At 46.5% G+C, this 21,996-nt stretch overlaps 1 long non-coding RNA gene across 1 annotated transcript; it reads right to left on the reverse strand.

Moving 5' to 3' along the window:
* Positions 1-830: 830 nt before the first annotated feature.
* Positions 831-18,249, reverse strand: LOC137528147 (uncharacterized). Its single transcript, XR_011023292.1, has 3 exons — positions 18,089-18,249; positions 3,474-3,524; positions 831-1,185 (listed from the first exon to the last, which is right to left on the reverse strand). It is a non-coding gene; the product is annotated as an uncharacterized lncRNA (long non-coding RNA).
* Between the last annotated feature and the right edge of the window lie 3,747 nt (positions 18,250-21,996).

The raw sequence follows: 21,996 nt of genomic DNA on the forward strand, positions 1-21,996 counted from the left end.
ATCATCCGACTCCTTAGTTTATGAAATCACGACTGACTCCAGGTACCCAAAATTGCTCCGACTCCTCGACTCCAAATCCGACTCCATAGCCCTGGATTCCGAGACATTTTATAACTACAGATAATTCACTTACTACAGCCAAACAGTCTAGCTCAAGGTGGCCACACACCATGCATGGTTTTAAATATCTGTTCAACTCAAGAATAGCAATCAATTTTTCCGACTGATTGTAACATTTCAAAAATCTGACCAAATAGGATAGTGAGCTAAGGGAGCCTCCCTTAGCTCACTATCCTATTTGGCTTGGCACTGCTATTGGCATGAGGAAGCGGGCTTGGACCCGCGAAACGCGTTGCCTGTGCTACCAATAAAATCTTTTGTTTATACAAAGATTTATCATCATTGAGGTCAGCAACCTCAAACTTTTTTTCGGTTTTAAACGCTTTTATCCACAACCAGTACGCCTCTCTCATCCATATAGTGCATCCTAACCCCCACACATTCCCTGTGTAAGGGGTGGAGACAGAACACACATGGTTAAACACCGCGGTGGATATCTGTCCCCTTTTCTTTTCCCAAGAAGTGCGACCACACCAGGTCCCCAGTGACCACCCCGAGTGGAGTCGGGTTAATTGTCTCCACCTGCTTCCTGTGGTCGGTTGCCCTTCTGCAACCCTCCTTTGTGAGTAGATATTTTTCTAATACCACCAACCTGTTTCTACATACTACACCATCAGGCTCCCGTTTTTGTCTCCTGTGCCTCTTTTTAGAAGGTTTCTTTACACCCACTACCTACTATATAAGTAAGAGACTCGGACGTTAGTTCAGTGAATATTTTACTGGCAACCTCCAAAAAAAAAAAACTACAAACAATGCTGGAGTAATTCTATCCTTATACAGAAATGCTCGGAATCAATGATACAAATATCCAGTGAGCCATTCTGAGTCTGGAGATAAAGCTCCTCACCACACCCTGTGCGTCGGGGGTCGTCAGACATCTTGCTCGTCAGTCAACACTCATTGTCAGCTCTATCACCCATGTGCAGCGCATTCACTGGTGGCGGCTGTACAACTCTCTGCTGGATCGGCTGATGCAGGAGAGTCACAGGACCCAGGCTGGTACTCTAGCGTGTCATCCAGATTGTCGGGGCCCAGACGGTAGTGATTGTTCTTCTCAGTGGAGACCTCAAAGGAAAACAGAAGAGTTTAGTCATACCACCAGTCTAATAAGTCCTCTGACTGAAAATCAGGAGGAGGCCCCATGGTTCATCCTTCTCTTCCGCACAGGCAATGGGGATGGCTAATGAGATGCAGAATTATTTAAAATCTATGCAAATGTGCACAGCTTGAAAATCATATAATGGAATTCTGCCAAAGTGGGATTCCATAGGTCCATTTAACTATGCTGGTCACTACAAGTATATGGAAGAGCCCCTTTCCACATGATGTGTTTCAATACCAAAATTCGATCGGGCGCAATTTTCTACCACTTCATTGACTGTAGAACACCAATTATCAACGTACTGTATTTTTCATACTATAAGATGCACCGAGGTTTACAGGACAAAAACCAAGGGGAAAAATAAATAAGTTACTAAACCTGACGCGTCCATGTTCCAGGAGTGTCTTATAGACCCCAACCCTGTCCTCATGGCCCACCAACAGTACATGTTTAGCAGAAAACCACAAACATTCACAGGTGAGGTAATTAGTGTCTCAGCAGAGCTGATTACCTACCTCTGTGGATTGCCACAAGAAATGCACTGTTGGTGGTACTTGAGGACAGGTTTGGAGAACACTAATATAGACCTTCCCCCCACAATTATATGGTCTCCTTTGTGTCCTCTGTCCCGGTGTCTTCCTGCATCCTCTGTTCTCCTGTGTCCATGTCACCCTGTGTCCATGCAGAGGCGGACATAGGCCCGTGCAGCGGCACAGGGGCCCCATGTCCTCTAGGGCCCATGCTATTGAACCAGTTAGGGCCTGATTATCCTCTAGGCTTTTCTCCATGTATTTATATCTGAAACTTGAGAAACAGTGATCATAACTTGTCCCCAGTCATATACAAGTGTGCTACATTAATACAGTGCCTACAGAATGTGACCTGGGTTCATGTACTTTTTATCTTATTGGCATTGTTTGGTTCCAACCATGATCTGTTATGACCACACCCACTCCTGATTTATTTATTTTTGCCCCGGGCCTAATGTTGGCTTTGTCCGCCACTGTGTCCATGTCGCCCTAATTTGAGCACCCCCACTCAAGGACCCTCTGCATGGCCCTGCTGACTTTCCCACTCCCTCCCTCCTTTTGTGGGAGAAAAAGTGCATTTTGTAGTCCCATAAAAAAAAAAAAATAAATAAAAAAAAAAAATTACAGTACACCCTGTTTCCACTGCTGCGATACGATTTTTCTACCCGAGTGCAAACAAAACACAGGTTTTCTGCACCCTGCAGATTCAAAAAGTTGTTTAACCTCCCTGGCGGTTTGATTTTTTTAACTTTTTTTTTTTTATAGCATGTAGCTAGCCTAGCGCTAGCTACATGCTTCCCCCCCTCCCTGCGGCGTCCCCCTGTATGCGCCGATCGCCGCGTATGCCCATCCAGAAATCCCGTTCTGAACGGGATTTCCATGAGGGCTTCCCCCCCATCGCCATGGCGACACGCACGATGACGTCGTGACGTCAGAGGGAGCCCCGATCCACCCCTCAGCGCTGCCTGACACTGATTGGCCAGGCAGCGCATGGGTCTCGGTGGGGGAGACACCCTCTGATGCGGCGAATCGGCGCGGGGCGGCGGCGATCGTGAGTAACACGCAGCAAGCAAAGTGCTAGCTGCGTGTATAAAAAACAAAAATTATGCAGATCGGCCCAGCACGGGGTTACCGCTAAGGAGGTTAACTACCTGCGGACCGACGCAGTACGATTCTACGGCGGGCAGGGGGCGCTGCGGTTCTGACCGAACGTAAACTCTACGTCCCATTCACCCCCGCCCGTCCCAGCCGCTGTCGCCGCTCTGCCCCCGCCTCTCGTTGCTGCCCTGCCGCCTCTATGACGGCAGAGCACTCTGAGCCGGGCAGGAGCAGCATTCATTGGCTCCTGGCCCTGTCATTCCTGTAAGCCTTTCCCATTGGCTTACATTGAGTGACAGGGTCAGGAGCCAATGAAAGCGGCTCCTGACCGGCGCACAGCGCTCTGCCGTCATAGCGACGGCAGAGAGAGCAGCCTGCGGCGGGGACAGAGCGGTGTGTCCGGCGCGGATTTTAGCGGCGATTCGTCAGGAAGCGGCGGTTTACTGTACCAGCACCCTCTAGTCCTTATGGGGGGCAGAGGGTGCTGGTACTGAAGTGGTCAATCTTATGGAAAAATCAATGTGTGTATGGCCATTTCTTTGCATCTCATGCCAGCCAGAATTATTTCCATCTCACTGACCATTTTTACTCAGCAGAATGTTATAAGCAGCTTAAATGCTCACCTCGGGGTCCAAATGGTCCTCCGGCTGCCTGATCCAGTCTCCGTTCTCCATCTAGAAGACAACAGTCTGTAAAACTTGTCAAGGACACATGTAGACAATGCAGACCATTCTCCATATAGGCCTCCATTCACATCTGAGCCAGTTTTCCACGTTTTAACGCAAAGTCAAAACTTTGCGTTAACCAAGGTAAAATGAAAGTCCATAGACTTTCATTTTACCTTTCACACCCGACGCTGCGTTTTGGTGTGTTGCGGTTCAATGCACCTGGGAGCTTTTAATCGTTCGGAGCCAGCGTTTTCCCATCGGATGAATGAATAGCTACCGACAACGAGCACGGCTCCTGCACGATGTGAAAGAAGCCTAAGGGTAGTTCAGTAAATTATTTAGGTCAGTAAAATACAGCATTCAGTAGTTTAAACTTTTTTTTTACCAAATTCACTAAGATTTCCCACATGCGGTAGTAGTTCAGTAACATACAAAAAAAATAAATAAAAAAATTTAACATGCTTCAACTCACTAAGCCCTGCTTGGTAGTTTCACCAGCTGTGGAGCAGGTCAGACAGCAAGCTATCGGTCTTCTCTTACAAGTCTGTGCATTTCTGTCCAGTGCATTCCTGCTAACTAGAGAGAGCTCTTCTGTGTATCAGTATACAGATATATGACAGCTAGCGGGATACACTAAAGCCTTTCTAAAGGTGTCCTGCTCTGCTGTTCTAAAATCCCACCTCCCAGAGTATCGGATCAAATGGGGTGAGAAGCAGGGCTATGTGGCTCTCCCTATTGGTTGTCTGCTACATCTGTCAACTTTTACCACAGGGAGATTGCGAGTTACCGGCTGGTCAGAGCTTTGAGTGCAGTAATAGGTTCAGTGAATTGGCATTTGGGAAGGTGATCTGTAAAGTCAGCTGTTTTCTGCATTACGGTCTGCACGGCAATGCTTAGTGAATTGAGGCCATAGAGAGAGTACAGAGGTAGCTATAGTGACCTAACAAATGTTAATAAGCCATTGAGTAACTGTACATCTGGGCACACACTATATTGAAGTGATCAGGGCTGTGTACAGTTACATATCAATGTATCACAAAAAAAATTCATGTTAACAGCTGTGAATGTAGACTAAGCCCAATAGCTCTGATTAAAATCATTGAGAAATCTCCTTCTTGGAAAGACAACAAGCAGCCCACCCCCCAATCTGGATGAGCACATGGCTCTGACTGCAGCCCCTCTGGGCCCCTGACTGGCAGAATACCCTGTTTGGAATGCCGCTACTGGCTGAAGCCATTGTGTTCTGTCAATGAACAGATCTGCAGCCTGCCAGCCATGCTTAGGTTTCTGCATGAGAGTCCCTGGGATGAATAACTATGTGGGAAACAAAGGTAGCATGAGGTCAGGCAGGCATTACAGTGCAAGGGAGGAAACCATCGTTTTCGCTTTGTAGAAAAAAAAAAAAAATTCAGACTTTCTGCACCTCAGTTATTTTGCAACTAATAGCCGCCATAAAACCGAAGGCAGATTCCTAATCTAAGGCCCAGCGCACACCAGGGCCTGGTACACACCAGAGGAGTTTTTCTGAGCGTTTTAAGTTTTTAAATCTGCTGCAAATGTTATCCTATGTGTCTGTGCACACTGGAGCAATGAGGTTTTGTAAAAAACCCCATAGCATTACATCGGGAAGAGCTTTTGAAACCTCTAAAAGCTCTTCCCAATGTAATGCTATGGGTTGTTTTTTTTTACAAAACCTCATTGCTCCAGTGTGCACAGACACATAGGATAACATTAGCAGCAGATTTAAAAACTCAAAACGCTCAGAAAAACTCCTCTAGTGTGCACCAGGCCTAAGGGCTCTTTCACATCAGAGCTTGCGTTGGAGACTGCTCAAAGCATACGTTTTGTTGTATGCCTTTTACTGCGTTTTGATATGCGTTGCACTGCAGTGAGTGTGCGTTTTTAATCCGTTTTCAATGCGTTACTGCACATAGAAAAACGCAGGTAATTTTTTTTTCTTTTAGTTGTCAACTTTCTACATTGTTCCTCTGTTGCATTCTGGGACTGATTATCTGCGTTAACGGATTAAAAACGCGCATAGTGTGCGTTTTACATTGACTAACATTGTAACGCATAAAGCTAGCGTTGGCCAAAAAACTGCGCCTGGGTGCAGTGGAACGCAACGCACAAAAAGGCTGCGTTATATGTGAAAGCTAAAATGAAAGTCTATGGACTTTCATTTCACCTTGGGTAACGCAAACTTTATCCTTTGCGTTGAAACGCAGAAAATCTGCCCTAATGTGAAAGAGCCGACCCTCTAGCAGATCCGCAAAACGCTAGAGGTTTTTGAAGCAGATTTTCAAAGCGATTCTAGGCATGTTTAGATACTTTTCTAAACATGCCTAGCGTTTTTTTGGGATCGTTTTTGTGTAGCAGATGTCATAGTTTGTTAGAGTAAAGCTGTTACTGACCAGCTTCTGTAACAAAAACGCCTGGAAAACCGCTCTGATCTAGCGTTTATCAGAGCGGCTTTCTACATTCCTGTACTTTAAAGGGGAACTGTAGAGAGAGGTATATGGAGGCTGCCATGTTTATTTCCTTTTAAGCAATACCAGTTGTCTGGCAGCCCTGCTGATCCTCTGCCTCTAATACTATTAGCCATAGCCCCTGAACAAGCATGCAGCAGATCAGGTGTTTCAGACTTTAAAGTCAGATCTGACAAGACTAGCTGCATGCTTGTTTCTGGTGTTATTCAGATACTGCTGCAGAGAAATAGACCAGCAGGGCTGCCAGGCAACTGGTATTGATTAAAAGGAAATAAATATGGCAGCCTCCGTATACCTCTTACTTCAGTTCCCCTTTAAAGGGGTTCTGTGGGGTTTTCTGAAGAGAAAACCTGCCACTTACCTTGGGCTTCTATGAGCCCCATGCAGCGGTAATGTCCCACGACGTCCTGCTCCCATCCGCCGTTCCCCGCAGCCGGCACCGGGCTATTATTCGTCTGACATACAGACGAATAATGCGCGTTGCCGTGCCTCCGCTCGCGTCATCTGAGGCTTACTGCGCAGGCACAGAGCAACGGAGCCTTGTACTGCGCTTGCGCAGTAAGCTTCCGATGACGCAGGCGGAAGAGAGCGGGTGCGCGGCCACTCTAGCGCAGCCGCAGTTGGATCCCATGCCGCTTAGACCGGGGCCGGCGGCGGAGAACGGCAGATGGGAGGAGGACGGCGTGGGACATTACCGCTGCACAGGGCTGATAGAAGCCCAAGGTAAGTGTCCGTTTTTCTCTTCCACAATCCCCCACAGAACTCCTTTAACATTGAGGCAGAAACACCTCAGAAATTTAAAAAATGCTGCAGCCCCCGAGTTTGCTTTTGTGGAAAAAACAAACCCATCTGATATGCACCACCTCATTGAAATACAGTCGCGGCTTTCACACAGCTAGTGTTTTTAGAAACGCTCCAGAAACGCTCTGGTGTGCACCAGCCCTACTTCAGCATAACATCTAGCGGGAATTCGCCTGGTGATTCAGCCACACTGCCCCCGGCTGCTATCCCCCCGTCTATGTTCCCCCTGGTGCCCTGTGCCTTTACCTGCGGCCGTCCTTGTACTTACGCATTTGCGCCCCCATGTGGTTGCCGGCATTATATATTGTATGATGTCACACACACAGGCGCCCCATGTGCTATATGCCAGTAGCTGCATGGGGCCAGACTGTGGAAGTATGGTGGACACAGTATAGTATAACTGCAAGAGGGGACACAAAACAGAGGGGACACAAAACAGAGGGGACACAAAACAGAGGGGACACCGGCCGGGGATTTTATTTGTGCATCTGCGAGTGATGATTTGAACGAGGCCTTCGAGGCAGAGCATCTGCACAAAACACAAAATTCAGGCAACTGGCATTGTTTATAAGAGAATGAAGATGGCAGCCTCCATAGTCCCCTCACTTCACTTTAAGCTAAGGAAAGTGTCTGGAGCAACTATTAGGCCCGGTTCACACTTGCGGTTCTCTGCCAAACGGACCGGATGACCTGACCGGATCTGGACCGGATCCGAATCGGAACCGTACGGTTCTGATCCGGATCCGGTCAGTTTGCATCAGGTGTTCATCAGGATGCGATCCGGATCCGTTTGGCAAGAGAGAGTAGAGAAGGAATAAAAATGTTGGGGTCTGGGAGGTCAGCAGAAGGTGGACCTGTGGAATCAGGCCCTCCGCTGTTTAGCACTCACCTCCACCTCCGACATACTGCCAACATCTCCAGCACGTTTAAAATCACTGCTGCTCCACTCCAAAATGCTTGCCCATGTGTCCCCATCCAAAATCGCCGCTTCAATACGCATAGGAAGTGGGGTAGAACATCCGGATTTTTAGCCAGTGTGTTGTGCGCTCTCCGGTTCTCATAGCTTTGTATTGGCCGGATGGTGCAGTCCGGCTCCGCCCCGGATACGGCTGCCGGAGGAGCCGGACCAAAAAATAGCGCATGTTGGAACGGATGCCGGAGTCCGGATCCGGCTCCGGTCCGGCAGAACGGACGCATGTGAACGGACGCATAGGCTTTCATTGCTATGCCGTGCGTCCGTTCCGTCCGTTCTGCAAGCGGTCCGGCTCCGGCACGGCGATTCCGGACGGCCACCGCTAATGTGAACCGGGCCTAAGACCTCACTCGATAAATACTGTCTGCAATTAACAAAAAAGATGGCAGCTCCCATAAAAACAAAGAGCACATCTTGCAGCTCTGGAGAAACCAGCTGAGACAATATTATTTACTAGTATGGGCTGTGCACACCAAGAGTACTTCTGAGCGCTTTTCAGATCACCAGCACTTTGAAAAGTTCTTGGCTAATGTTACCCTATAAGGGTATTCCCACAGCAGCATTGCGATTTTTTTCAAAATCACAAATGCGCTGCATGTAGCATTTTTTGGGAGGGATTCAGCTTTAATGAATGAGCAAAAAACGCTCTTTCATTTAATAAAAAAAATAAATAAATAAATAAAAAAAAAAATCACAATCACAAATCACTAAGCAATTGCAATTTTGGTGTGCACTAATACAAGGTTATCTAGAGATTGTAGATCACAGCACAGAAAAGTCCAGATGAAAAAAAGTTCAGGGCGCTAGTTTACTTTAGGGGACCCAACAGCATACCTATTAAATCGGCACCGGTAGACTTGGGCGCAGGATACAGCCTGTATATGGCTGATCCTGCTTCTGCACAAGTCCGGGGCCGTGATAATTACTATTCCCCCTCCAGGCCGCCATGGATAGTGGGGTAATGAAATAATTCGGCTTCCAGCGATTGCTGAAGGCCGAATTATTGTGTTTTTAAGCAACTTCGGCTCCGTCTTCTGACGGCTCCGACGTTACTCACTGAGCGCAGCGCTCAGTGAGTAATGTCGGCGCCAGCTATGGATGTGATTCCTATTATAGTCTATGGTGGCGCCGGCTCCACCCAAACCTAGCAGCACTGAAAAGCACTTCTCCGACCCAACGGGAATCACCACAGGCAAACGGCCATTTCCATTTGTAAGAAATAGAGGACCAGGCAGGACTTACTATCCCTGCCACCAACAAATAGGATTAGTAATGGGTACTTTTCTGTTAGCCGGGCGCATCCACTAGCTGGCGATAAAACTCCACCAGAATTTCATCTTTCCCTACTATCCATGGCGGCCTGGCAGGAACGGATCTAGACCAAGTTGCGCCTGGGGCAAGGTCAGGTTTTGGCGCCTAAACTGCCATTCCCCATCCAAATTTTGCCGCCTTTTTAAGAATTCAACAAACTGCGCCTGGGGCAAGATACCCGCTTGCCCCCCCCCCAGATCCGTCCCTGCGGCCTGGGGGGGGAATAGTAATTATCGCCACCTGGTGGTTGCGCCCGGCTAACGGAAAAGTACCTAGTAAAGTTGCGAGAGCGAAGGCAGTAGCAAGTGCCGTGTTCCAAACCCAGCAGCTAAAGGAAACAAAAGTAGCCAAAGGCCCCAGGCAAGGATCCTGGTGTGCAATCATAGGGCCTTTTTCCACTCCACAGCTGAATCACAATCGCTAGAGATTTTTAAATCGCTTGGGTTACTACTTTATCATAGAAATCATGAGAAGTATTTTCCACTTTAGTTATTCGATTTGGAAATCGCTTTCTGGAGCAATTTTTAGAGTAATAATGCAAGGCAAATGAAAAATCACAATTGCATAACAGAATTAATGGAAAACAAAATTGCAATCGCTGGCGTTTGTAATTGCGATTGCTAGTGGAAAAGGGCCCTTATGCTGGGTACAACACGTTTTTTCCATCAATTTTCCATCCAATCGATTTCCGATTCGATTCTGTTATCTTTTCTTATCTGTTTCCACTCACTTCTATAAGAAATCGAGCAGTAAAAAAAATAAGATCGGACATGTCGAAAATGATCTATCGAACTATCTAACACAAAATTGTAGGTTGTGTACCTAGCATTAATGTTTGGAGGGGGTCACGTTTATCTTTCCGTTTTCTGCCTCAATTTTTCTGCATGAGTTGTCCAACAGCTTTGCATTGCAGTCAGTAGTTTTTCTGCATGCGAAACATGCATTTAGGTGTGAACTATCCCATTGATTAACATTAGTTCTCAGTTTTTCTATATGTTACGGCCAAAACCAGAAATCGGCCAATTCTAGAATTGGCCGGCCGTTTCTAGAACTGGCCGATTTGACGTCGGCCAAAGTCCAAAATGCAGGGAATTTCTGACATTGGCCGGCCAGTTCTAGAAACGGCCAAAGTCAGTTGGCCAAACTGCAAAACGCACAAATCCCAGAGCATCCCGGGTCCTGTGCAGCACCATGAATGGCACTCAGAACTTCCTCTCTGCTACAGATGCAGCATAATAATATTTTTAAAGAAAAGCATTTCTTAGTTACAGCTGATAAAAATCCTGCAATAAATCTGCAGTGTGTCTGCTTCCTGCTTTCATGGGAGCAGACATATTGTTAACATCCTGTGCTTTCAAATTAGCTGCTCTGCTGTGGCAGTCAGGTGACACAGGAGAGAGCAAATTACAATGGTGATTAGTTACAGATGAGGGTGAATTAGACAGGCTAAACTCTCTAAATACATATAGTGTGCATTTTGCCATGGTTTCCTTCTGTCCAGTGCAAGAGTTTAGATCCACTTTAATAAAGCAGACATATTTAACATCCTGTGCTTTCAAATTAGCTGCTCTGCCGCAGTAGTCAGGTGACACAGGAGAGATCAAATTACAATGGTTTTTAGTCACAGATGAGGGAGAGCAGGCAGGCTAAACTCTCTAGAATACATACAGGGTGCGTTATGTAAACCTACCCTTCAGTCCTGTGCAAGAATTAAGGTCTACTTTAAATTAGGTGGCTGGGAGCGGTGCACTGCTTGGGATTCGGGAAGAGGAGAAGATAGAATGCTGAAGGCTGAGAAGGAAGGTGGCTGGGAGAAGATGCATAGAAGACAGAAAGCGGAGAAAGAAGGCTGCGGGAAGAAGATGGAGAGAAGACGGAAGGCAGCGGGGGAATCGGCTGCAGCCGGCAGCATACAAGCCAGCCCCGGGTCCATACAGGAGAGGAAGAAAGCAGCTGCAGCCGGCGGCATGGCAGGAAGCCCCGAGTCCTTGCTTGCAGGAGGAGAGGGGGACAGAAATGGGGACGAAAAAAATAAACGGCAGCAGCAGGAGGGACAATGAAGCGGAGGTAACGGTACTTCGGGACTTGGCCGGCCACATCTAGCCAGAATGCGTTCTGGCTGGCCAAAGTCCGCAAAAAGCCTCCGTTTTGCATACTGGCCAGATAAGCCGGCCACTTCGCATTCTGACCGGCCAGAACCCGAAGTGGCCAGACTTTGGGTTCTGGCCGTAACATATACAAGGAAAAAAAAAAAAAAAGTGTGACCCCTGCCATGCATACATTTGAAATCGGCGCCGGTGTGGTGTCTGATTTAGCTACTTCGTCTGATTAAGCTACCGGTAGCTAAATCAGACAGCACAGTGTGTCTGGAAAAGCTACCCTGTCTGAATTAGCTACCATGGCAAAAAACAAACCCTGTGTATATGCTGCATAATGTTGTTTGCCCTTGAGTGATAGGTTACAGATCTTATTTATGTAATAATTATTATGTTGGATATGAAATAGCCAATGTATTGTTCTTCTAGTTCAGCTCGTTCTTATTATTATTAATATTGTTATTATTAGCGCTCCCCATTTTCTATACGCTACGCCTTCCACAGTTTTAGGGTTACAAGCGCCAAACTTTCTACACTTATTCGTCCTGTAGCAAAGTATATTGCTTGTGCTTTAATAAGCGATCCCACCCTCCGTGCCCCTGCGGCGGACCCCGGAAGACCCCTTTTTCCGTGTTGACTTTGACAGGGAAACATTTTAAATCACTGCCACTCGTCCAAACTCGGACCACATATTGTAGGTGTAACCCCCCCCCCCAAAAAAAATATGTATTTTGGGGGGGGGGTCACCCTGAAGTGGGCAGAGCTACCAGCGGCCAATGAAAATTTGAAGTTACATTTACCAAACTTGGGTCATTTGTTAATGGAGTGAAGCTGAAACATTTTGTCACATTTTGGGGACCCCCAAAAGTGGGCAGAGCCATAATCAACCAATCAGATTTTCCCTATTGACTTCAATGAGAAAATGTAAACAGCTGTAATTCTCACTGTATTAAAGCCAGAGTTCCCAGACTTGGCACACTGGGTCACTGGGGTTGAAATTTGGCAAAGTGGGCGGAGCCACATACAGCCAATCAGACAGATAGCCAACATCCTGTGGTTTCTTCAGAAACGACACCATCTAGTTAATATTATTATCAGTGCCCCCCCCCCCCCATTTTCTATACGCTACTCCTCCTACAGTTTCACAGGTACAAGCCCCAAACTTTCCACACTTATTTGTCTTTAAAGGGAACCAGAGAGGAATGATTTTATAAAATATAAAAAGTTTATACATACCTGGGGCTTCTTCCAGCCCCATAAGCCTGGATCGCTCCCACGCCGTCACTTCCGGCGGACGCGGCCAATTGTCCGCATCACAGGGGCTCCCTCCATACCCGTACGCATGCGGCTGCGCAGTAGGCAGCCACACGCGTACCTGTATGGAGGGAGTGCCCTGTGATGTGGAGAATTGGCCACGTCCGCCGGCCGACTGGCGGTAATGATGGGACCCGGTATCGGCGGTTCCAGGAAGCGGAGGACGGCGGCGTGGGAGCGATCCGTGCGTATGGAGGAAGCCCCAGGTATGTATACTTCATCCTCTCTGGTTCCCTTTAAGCCCCACCCACATGCAGAGTAGCACAGAAAAGGATTAAGATGAAATAGGGCCCTAGACAAGATAGCACTTTTTTGGGCGCTACTCTACTTTAGGGGACCCAACAGGAAACCTCATAGGGAACAATTCTCCAATCACAGCATCCTTTACCGCACAAAGCATTGTGAATGGCTGAACAGGGTGGGTGTAGTTTATTACAACCTAGAAGTTCAAGAGCATGCCGTCCACCAAATCACATTAGCTAGATTTCCCTATGAGGTTTCCTGCTGGGTCCCCTAAAGTAGACTAGCGCCCCTTGTTGTGCACAGCTGATGGTCACCTGACTTTTTTGGTTAGATTTGGTGGGGGTAGTATCCACCAGGCCCCGAGACCAGACGCGTAGCTTGGTGGGGGGGGGGGGGGGGTCGGGGTAGGATCCCAAGGGCGCCCATTGGGGATTTTACACCCCCCCCCTGGCCGCTCGCTGCCAGGCAGGAGCAGCCCAGCTTCAGACCTCCGACCAGCCTGCAACCACTATGCGGGCGCTAGGACGTAGCGGACACCGCACTGGTATGCAGAAGTGACATCACTTCCGCATATACAGCGTGGTGTTCACTGAGATCGGTGCATCCACTCTAACTGGTCGACAGCTGATACTGAGGTCTGAAGCTAGGCTGTCCCTGTCACTATCTAACCTGGGGGGTCCCTGTCACTACCTGAACTGGGGGGCTTGTCACTACACACACTGGGGGTCACCAGTCAGTAACTGAACTGGGAGCTCCTGTCACTACCTAAACTGGGGGGTGAGAATGGGCCCATAGGTTATTATTGCACTAGCGCTTTAAAAAGCAATAGTGCTTCAGCGGTTTGCCGAAATCGACGGCAAAATGCTCAGATGTGAACGGGGTCTTTAGGCATTTACCAGGCATAATAGCAAAATCCGACATTCATATTTGGCATGTTAACCCTCGGTGGATTGTGGTACCTGGGTTTTTTTTTTTTACTACTTTAAGACCGGCCCATGCCAATGGGCGTGGCCACAGAGGCAGCCCCAGGACTGCCGAACGCCAAGGGGAGGTGGGATCGATTGTGTGCTTGGTTGTGCGGCCCTGCAGCTTGTCCTTAAAGCTGTAGTGGCCAATTTATCAAAACATGGCCTGGTCTTTAGGGGTTTTAACACCCTGGACCTCAAGAGGTTAAGGCGCATTGTGGCCAAAGGAGCAAAATCCGACAGTGCTATTTGGCATCCTAACCCTCCGTGGATTGTGCTTCCTGTTTTCAAACCAATTTTGAACCATGGCACAGGATGACTATGGGGGGAGGGAGGGTGGGGGTTGTTAGAAGTGAAGCTACTTTTTTGTCCCAATCCAGATTAGATTCTCTTTTAATAGGAACGGTAGTGAAAAGTACATATAATATTCATTTTAAAATTATTTCGTCAGTGTTTGTCATTTGTAAAACATTCACAGCCCGATGTACATTCTTACATTTATCGTAGCTACATGTTTTAGTTCTGGCAGCAGATCAGTGCCGGATGTTTCTTTCTGAGAGTTGTATGCACAGGGGGAGATATTGCTGGCTTGGCAGTTGGAAAAAGCCATTATTTCCCACTATGCAACAAGGTGCATTCAACCTCATGCAGCCGCAAGTATTGGGTCCTGCCTTGATGATGCCATCAACCCACAACACGTTACATGTGTCAATATGTAGCTTGGTGTGCTGTACTTCTGGCATGGAATTACTCCTCATTATCAGTGCAGTGTCTCATTTTGCTCAACTAAGGGTGGGGTGCATGTTGCCCACTACAAACCAGGGAACTACAGTGGAGCAATAATGACCAGTAGGCACCACAGAACACTATAGGTGAGTGAGGGTGCCACGAGACAATTTAGTGAATTAAACATGTTGAGTTCTGCAAATAAAATTGTGACCTTGCTTAACATGTGGCAGGGGTGTGTCTTGATGCCCCCTTTGAGGCTATGCTAGCGAGGTTTGCCATGGGGCACAGCATTACGTGACCATAAAAAGCATCTCATGACTGGTGCAATGGAGGAGGTGGGGGGTGACAACTCCCTGGGAGAGGGGGTTCATGGTTGCATCTGGGAGTCCCATTTACCAAGGGGATTCCCAGATGCTTGCCCCCCCCCCCCCCCCCCTCCCCAGGAGAATTGAGTAAAGGGGTGCAAAGTACCATATCCAAAAGGGTTAAATTACATAAAACACACACGAATAAAGTCCTTTATTATTCTTAATTAACCAAAAATACTTAGTTGTACCTTTAAAAAAATTCTGATGCCAATATCCTCTATCTTGCGACTTTCTTGATACATTGATTGAAGATATCCACAGACCCTACGCCACACACTGCCATCAGCTATACTAATTATAGCACAGCTGCATCTTTCTCCATAGCTTTGCCCTCTCCTCCCTGCACCTATCACCCCCACTGGCAACCTTCTTAAAGGGGAACTCCCAGATGCCACCATAAAACCCGGCAGTGAGTCATCAACCCCCACCACCTCCTGGGGCAGCCTAAAGATGGGCATGGATGGCCCAGAGCACTTCTGAGGATGAAGATCAAAAAAATATAGGTTTGGAAGAGATGGGCAACAGCTTGAAGATGGTCAGAGTAGGTGCAGTTTCTAGGCTAAAATGCACCCAGGGCGAGGGTGTTAAAATTGGGCCCCCACCGCGGAGCCAGGTATACATGCCCACAGTATAGGTTATCCAGGTCTAGTTGCACTCAATATAGGTATCCAGCTATAGGTCCCCTCAGTATAGGTAGCCAGGCATAGTATAGGTAGCCAGGCATAGGTGCCCCAGTATAGGTTAGCCAGGTAGGTGCCTCCAGTATAGGTAGCCAGTATAGGTAGCCAGTATAGGCTAGGTAGGTGCCCCCAATACAGGTTAGATAGGTAGGGGACTTCCAGTATAGGTTAGATTAGGTAGGTGCCCCCCAGTGTGGTTAGATTAGGTAGGTGCCCCCCAGTATAGGTTGATTAGGTAGGTGCCCCCCCCCCAGTGTGCTATATACACACCATATATACTGCTATATAAACCATACATACACCATATACCCCAGCCATACATACACAGCTATATACATTATATATACACACTATATACCCCAGCCATACATCCACAGCTATATACATTATATATACACACTATATACCCCAGCCATACATGCACAGCTATATACATTATATATACACCGTACATACACCATATACCCCAGCCATACATACACGGCTATATACATCATACATACACCATATACTCCAGCCATACATACACAGCTATATACATTATATATACACCGTACATACACCATATACCCCAGCCATACATACACAGCTATATACATCATACATACACCATATACCCCAGCCATACATACACTTTACACAGCTATACATTCACTAAACATGTATACACAATACATTAACACATACAAGTATCTTGGGCAGAGCGCTGCACGGGGATGAACGGGAGGGAGGAGAAGAGGAGGGAGGAGAAGAGGAGGGAGATCGGACTACCAAGAGCTCTCAGCCATACACTGCTATATACACTATCCATACACCATACAGACACAGCCAGGATAGCAGCAGTGAGTGACAGACATCCACACAGCAGGACATACATTAGACACATATATACACCAGCCATAAATACACTTTACACAGCTATACACAATACATTAAAGTATGTTGGGCAGAGCGCTGCATGGGGACGATCCATACACCATACAGACACAGCCAGGATAGCAGCAGTGAGTGATAGACATCCACACAGCAGTACATACATTAGACACATATATACACCAGCCATAAATACACTTTACACAGCTATACACAATACATTAAAGTATGTTGGGCAGAGCGTGCATGGGGACGAACGGGAGGAGAAGAGGAGGGATATCGGATCACACACACACACACAATACATTAACACATACAAGTATCTTGGGCAGAGCGCTGCACGGGGATGAACGGGAGGGAGGAGAAGAGGAGGGAGGAGAAGAGGAGGGAGATCGGACTACCAAGAGCTCTCAGCCATACACTATACACTGCTATATACACTATCCATACACCATACAGACACAGCCAGGATAGCAGCAGTGAGTGACAGACATCCACACAGCAGTACATACATTAGACACATATATACACCAGCCATAAATACACTTTACACAGCTATACACAATACATTAAAGTATGTTGGGCAGAGCGTGCATGGGGACGATCCATACACCATACAGACACAGCCAGGATAGCAGCAGTGAGTGACAGACATCCACACAGCAGTACATACATTAGACACATATATACACCAGCCATAAATACACTTTACACAGCTATACACAATACATTAAAGTATGTTGGGCAGAGCGTGCATGGGGACGATCCATACACCATACAGACACAGCCAGGATAGCAGCAGTGAGTGACAGACATCCACACAGCAGTACATACATTAGACACATATATACACCAGCCATAAATACACTTTACACAGCTATACACAATACATTAAAGTATGTTGGGCAGAGCGCTGCATGGGGACGAACGGGAGGAGAAGAGGAGGGATATCGGATCACCAACACAACGTCCTTACAAAAATAGAATCCTTCCTTACCCTGCTAAAGTTCTAACTCTGAGGGCTCCCCTAGCAGACGTCCAAACTCTCTGAAATCCACTTCAAACTGTCGTGCCCCGGTGTCCTCGGGGAAAGATGTAGTAGCTATTTCGTACGACCCCCCCCCTCCTATGACGCGTTAATGGATGTGCGCATGCGCACGCATGCGCAGTGCTGAAGGGAGCTATTTAGGATGGGTAGCTGTTATAGACAGGACACCGGTAGACTTGGGCGCAGGATACAGTGGCATATGGCTGATCCTGCTTCTGCACAAGACCGGGCCGTGTTTATTATTCCCCCTCCAGGCCGCCATGGATAGTGGCGATGATATAATTTGGCTTCCAGCGATTGCTGGAGGCCGAATTATTGTGTTTTATAAGCAACCTCGGCTCCATCTTCTGACGGCGCCGACGTTACTCACTGAGCACTGCTCAGTTGTGATTCCCATTATAGTCTATGGAGGCGCCGGCTGCACCCAAATCTAGCAGCGCCGAAAAGCATTGCTCCGCCTGCCATAGCGTTTGCTCATGTTATCAATTTCTTACAAAATAGTGGTAACAACCACATGTAGTGAGCTTACCACGAGCAAGAAACAGCCATTTGTCTATGGAAATTCACATTTGGTCCCCTAAAATAGACTAACGCCACATCCAGTCCCCTTTTCTTGATGATTAAAAACGCAATGCTTTCAGTTTGGCTCTAGTAGTGGCAAATATTATTCACATATCCCTTACCTGGTGTTTATTGCTTTAGCCTCAGTCACGTTTTGCAGTTTTGTTCTTGCTAAACCTCCCCTCTATAGGCTTGTACTGCTGGTGTCTATAGCACTGTAAGGAGAAGGCTGCTGATCTCATGTTCCACACAAGTGCAGTGATTTCCTGCATCTGATCATTAACTTAATTGGCTTATTAGATCAGTAGAATTTGGCTCACGCCCAGACTGAGGTGTGTGGGTAACCTGGGGAGGCTAAATGTGATTACCTACAGCCTGCAGCGTGAGCCATCACATATTCCCATACAGCATGGGGCAGCTGAGGACACCTAGTGGTTGCTTTAGGTTCAGCATATATGAATTTGGGACTTGCTGTGAAGCCAGAGGTAAGAGCTCAGACACACTATAAGGCCTAGTTCACAAGCGCTAAGTGCTTTTGTGAGGTCTTTTGAAAGCGATTTTCCCTTTGCTTTCAGAGCAATTTACGCTTTGTTAATGCTTTTCTGTTGGAGCCGTGTTTGCAATTGGACAGAATGCTCATCGCTCAAGTGAGAACATTCACATAGCCCAACATTGCTTAAAGGATACCCGAGGTGACATGTGACATGATGAGATAGACATGTGTATGTAGAGTGCCTAGCACACAAAAACCTATGCCGTGTTCCTTTTTTTCTTTCTCGCTTTCCCTGTCTGAAAGAGTTAAATATCAGGTATGTAAGTGGCTGACTCAGTCCTGACTCAGACAGGAAGTGACTACAGTGTGATCCTCACTGATAACAAATTCCAACTATAAAACACTTTCCTAGCAGAAAATGGCTTCTGAGAGCAAGAAAAAGATAAAAAGGGAAATTTCTTATCAGTGAGGGTTACACTGTAGTCACTTCCTGTCTGAGTCATGACTGAGTCAGCCACTTACATACCTGATATTTAACTCTTTCAGGCAGAGAAAGAAAAAAAGGAACACAGCATAGTTATTTGTGTGCTAGGCACTGTACATACACATGTCTATCTCAGCATGTCACTTCAGGTATCCTTTACGCGCTTTTAAAAATCACCAATGCTTACATAAAAAAAAAGCTCTAAGGCCCCATTCACACTTGAGCGTTTTGCCAGCGATTTCGGATCGCTAGCGCTTTTCAAAACGCTAGGGTAATAAGTCTGAGCCCGTTCTCATTTGGGCGATTTGCGCTAATCGCCGCAAATCACCCCAAAATGCTAAACGCATACGCATAACCTGCACCATTTTCAGGCGATTTCCCGGCGTTTGCGGTTCAGTGCTATAGAAGCACAAAACACGATCGCTAAAAAAATCGCCAGGTGTGAATGGTGATTTTTTTTGGCGCTAATCACCAAAAACGCCAGAGCAAACCGCTAGCAAAAGCGCTAGCGTTATGCATTTTGTATGTGTGAATGGGGCCTTAGTGTGTGTTTACATTGCAGCGATGTGATTTTGTAAAAATCCCCCCATAGCATTGCATTAGCAAGAGCGTTTCGAATCACTAGCGCTTAGAAAGCTCTTGCGGTGTGAATAAGCCTTAACCGGTGAGTCCTATGCTTCCGATGCAAACCGTTAGGTGATTATTGCATGCAAATCCTTGCACATTGAGAACTGTGCATTTTGATCTAGCTTTGGCGCTGCCTGTGCTCGCTTGCTGAAGCATTGAAAAGAAAAAAAAATACTCCCAATTAAGATACAGTACTATAGTATAGTTTATGGGAAACAGTAAATTCGGGCGCCTGAGGCTAGTGGACAAATCGGGCGCCGCCATTCACTCCTATAATAAATATCGTTTAATGGGCGCCCGATAGGAAAAAAGGGCGCCGGTGAAAAATAACGTTTTAAAAGCGGCGCCCGGAGACTTAATGTTTTATTACTGCTTCTCATGATTACACATTATTTAATGATTTATACATTTTTAAATATTATTATTAAACGAAAAACAGTACAATATTTTTTTCCAAACATTATTTTTAAACGAAAAACAGTACTTTTTTTTTTTACATTATTTTTAAACGAAAAAACCAACAGGGGGGTCTTAGGTTTAGGCACCAACAGGGGGGTCTTAGGTTTAGGCATCAACAGGGGGGGTCTTAGGTTTAGGCACCAACAGGGGGTCTTAGGTTTAGGCACCAACAGGGGGGTCTTAGGTTTAGGCACCAACAGGGGGGTCTTAGGTTTAGGCACTAACAGGGGGGTCTAGGGGTTAGGGGTAGGTACAGGGAGGGTTACTTAGGCACCAACAGGGGGGGGTCTTAGGTTTAGGCATCAACAGGGGGGTCTAGGGGTTAGGGGTAGGTACAGGGAGGGTTACTTAGTAATTTTTTTTTTAACGTTATTATACGTTTCAGTATTTAAACGAAAGATTAACGTTTTTACAATTGCCGATTTAATGCACATTATTTAATGATTTATAACTTTAAAAAACATTAATTTTAAACGAAATATAGTACAATACATTTTTAAACGTTATCCATGCTTATCGTTAAAAACCCGGCGCCCTTTTTTCCCAGCGCCCCTTTTTAACGTACGCTAGTTTATGTGCTTGGCTATGACCATTTCTGATATAGTAAACTTCTGATAAAGTAAACAACTTGGCCCAGTCCTTTGGAGTTTACTATACAGGGATTCTACTGCACAGTCACTTGACATCCAGTTAGCACCCAAAGCTACTTGGTATCCACTGTTTGGCCCGGGACCCACTAGGAGCGCTTTTCAAAGCGCTTTTGATTTGAAAAGCTCGAGCATGTTAATTGCAGCGCAGATTTGGGCACAGTGGGCACCACCATAGACCATAATAGGAATTACGGCTACAGCAGCGCACATAGTAACTTCAGCGCCGTCAGAAGAGCTGTTACTTTTAAAACACTGTAATTTGGCCGCCAGCATTAGCTGGAAGCCGAATTACAACATTCCCCACCATTCCACGTGGACCTGGAGGGGGAATAGTAATTAATGCCGCCAGGACTTGTGCAGGAGCAGAGTAAGCCGTGTATCAGCTGTATACTGTGCCCAAGTCTCCCGGCGGCGATTTTTCCCGTACGCGTAAAGCTCTTGTTAATGTACTGATATGGGGAGCTTTAAAAAAAATCTCATCCGTCAAGTGGGATCACATCCATATCATTACATTAGAAAGAGCTTTACAAATCACAAGCGCTTAGAAAAGCACTTGTAGTGAGTTCCAGGCCTTACCTGGCACCTACTACTTGTCCACCACCCACTTCTTGTCCCCCAATACCTACCCAAATACTGTATCTCTACCAGCCTTTCACCAGAATTTACCGAAAACTCCCAGCCTGCCACTGGAGTCTACTCATTATTACTTGCTTTCCACTAAAATCTATCACTAAATGCCTAAACCATCAGAATCTATCACTACCAGCCTCACCCACCATAATCTACTGATCACTTCCAGCATGCCCATAGAATCTGCCTGTGATTGAGGTTATCTGCTTGTCAGTGGTAATATCTGCATTTCACTGAGATCTCCTTTATTATTGGTATCATCTACTTGTTATTGGTGATATACTGCCTGTCCCCAGAAAAGTCACACTCTAATATTTGTTTGACCACCTTTAGCTGATATTACGGCATGCATTCGCTGTAGCATCATCTTGAAGAGCTTCTGTAGTGTCCAAATATTTATTGCCTTTCATGGTTGCATTAACTTTTCATCGAGATCTTGTAGAGATGCAGCCGATGTGCAAATTCTTCTCCAGCACATCTCAATGGAGTTGAGGTCTGGACTCTGGTGGCTGATGCATGTGTGAATAGGATGTTTCATGCTCCTTGAGCCCCTTTCACAATCTGAGCCCGAATGCTGGCATTGTCATCTTGGAACAGGTCTGTGCCGTCAAGGATGGAGAAATTCACTGATAAAATGATCTAGTCATTCAGTTTATAGTCAGCTGACTTAATTCGTTGTGCACATAA

This window comes from Hyperolius riggenbachi, chromosome 8, assembly GCF_040937935.1.
Source record: "Hyperolius riggenbachi isolate aHypRig1 chromosome 8, aHypRig1.pri, whole genome shotgun sequence".
Taxonomy (NCBI): Eukaryota; Metazoa; Chordata; class Amphibia; order Anura; family Hyperoliidae; genus Hyperolius; species Hyperolius riggenbachi.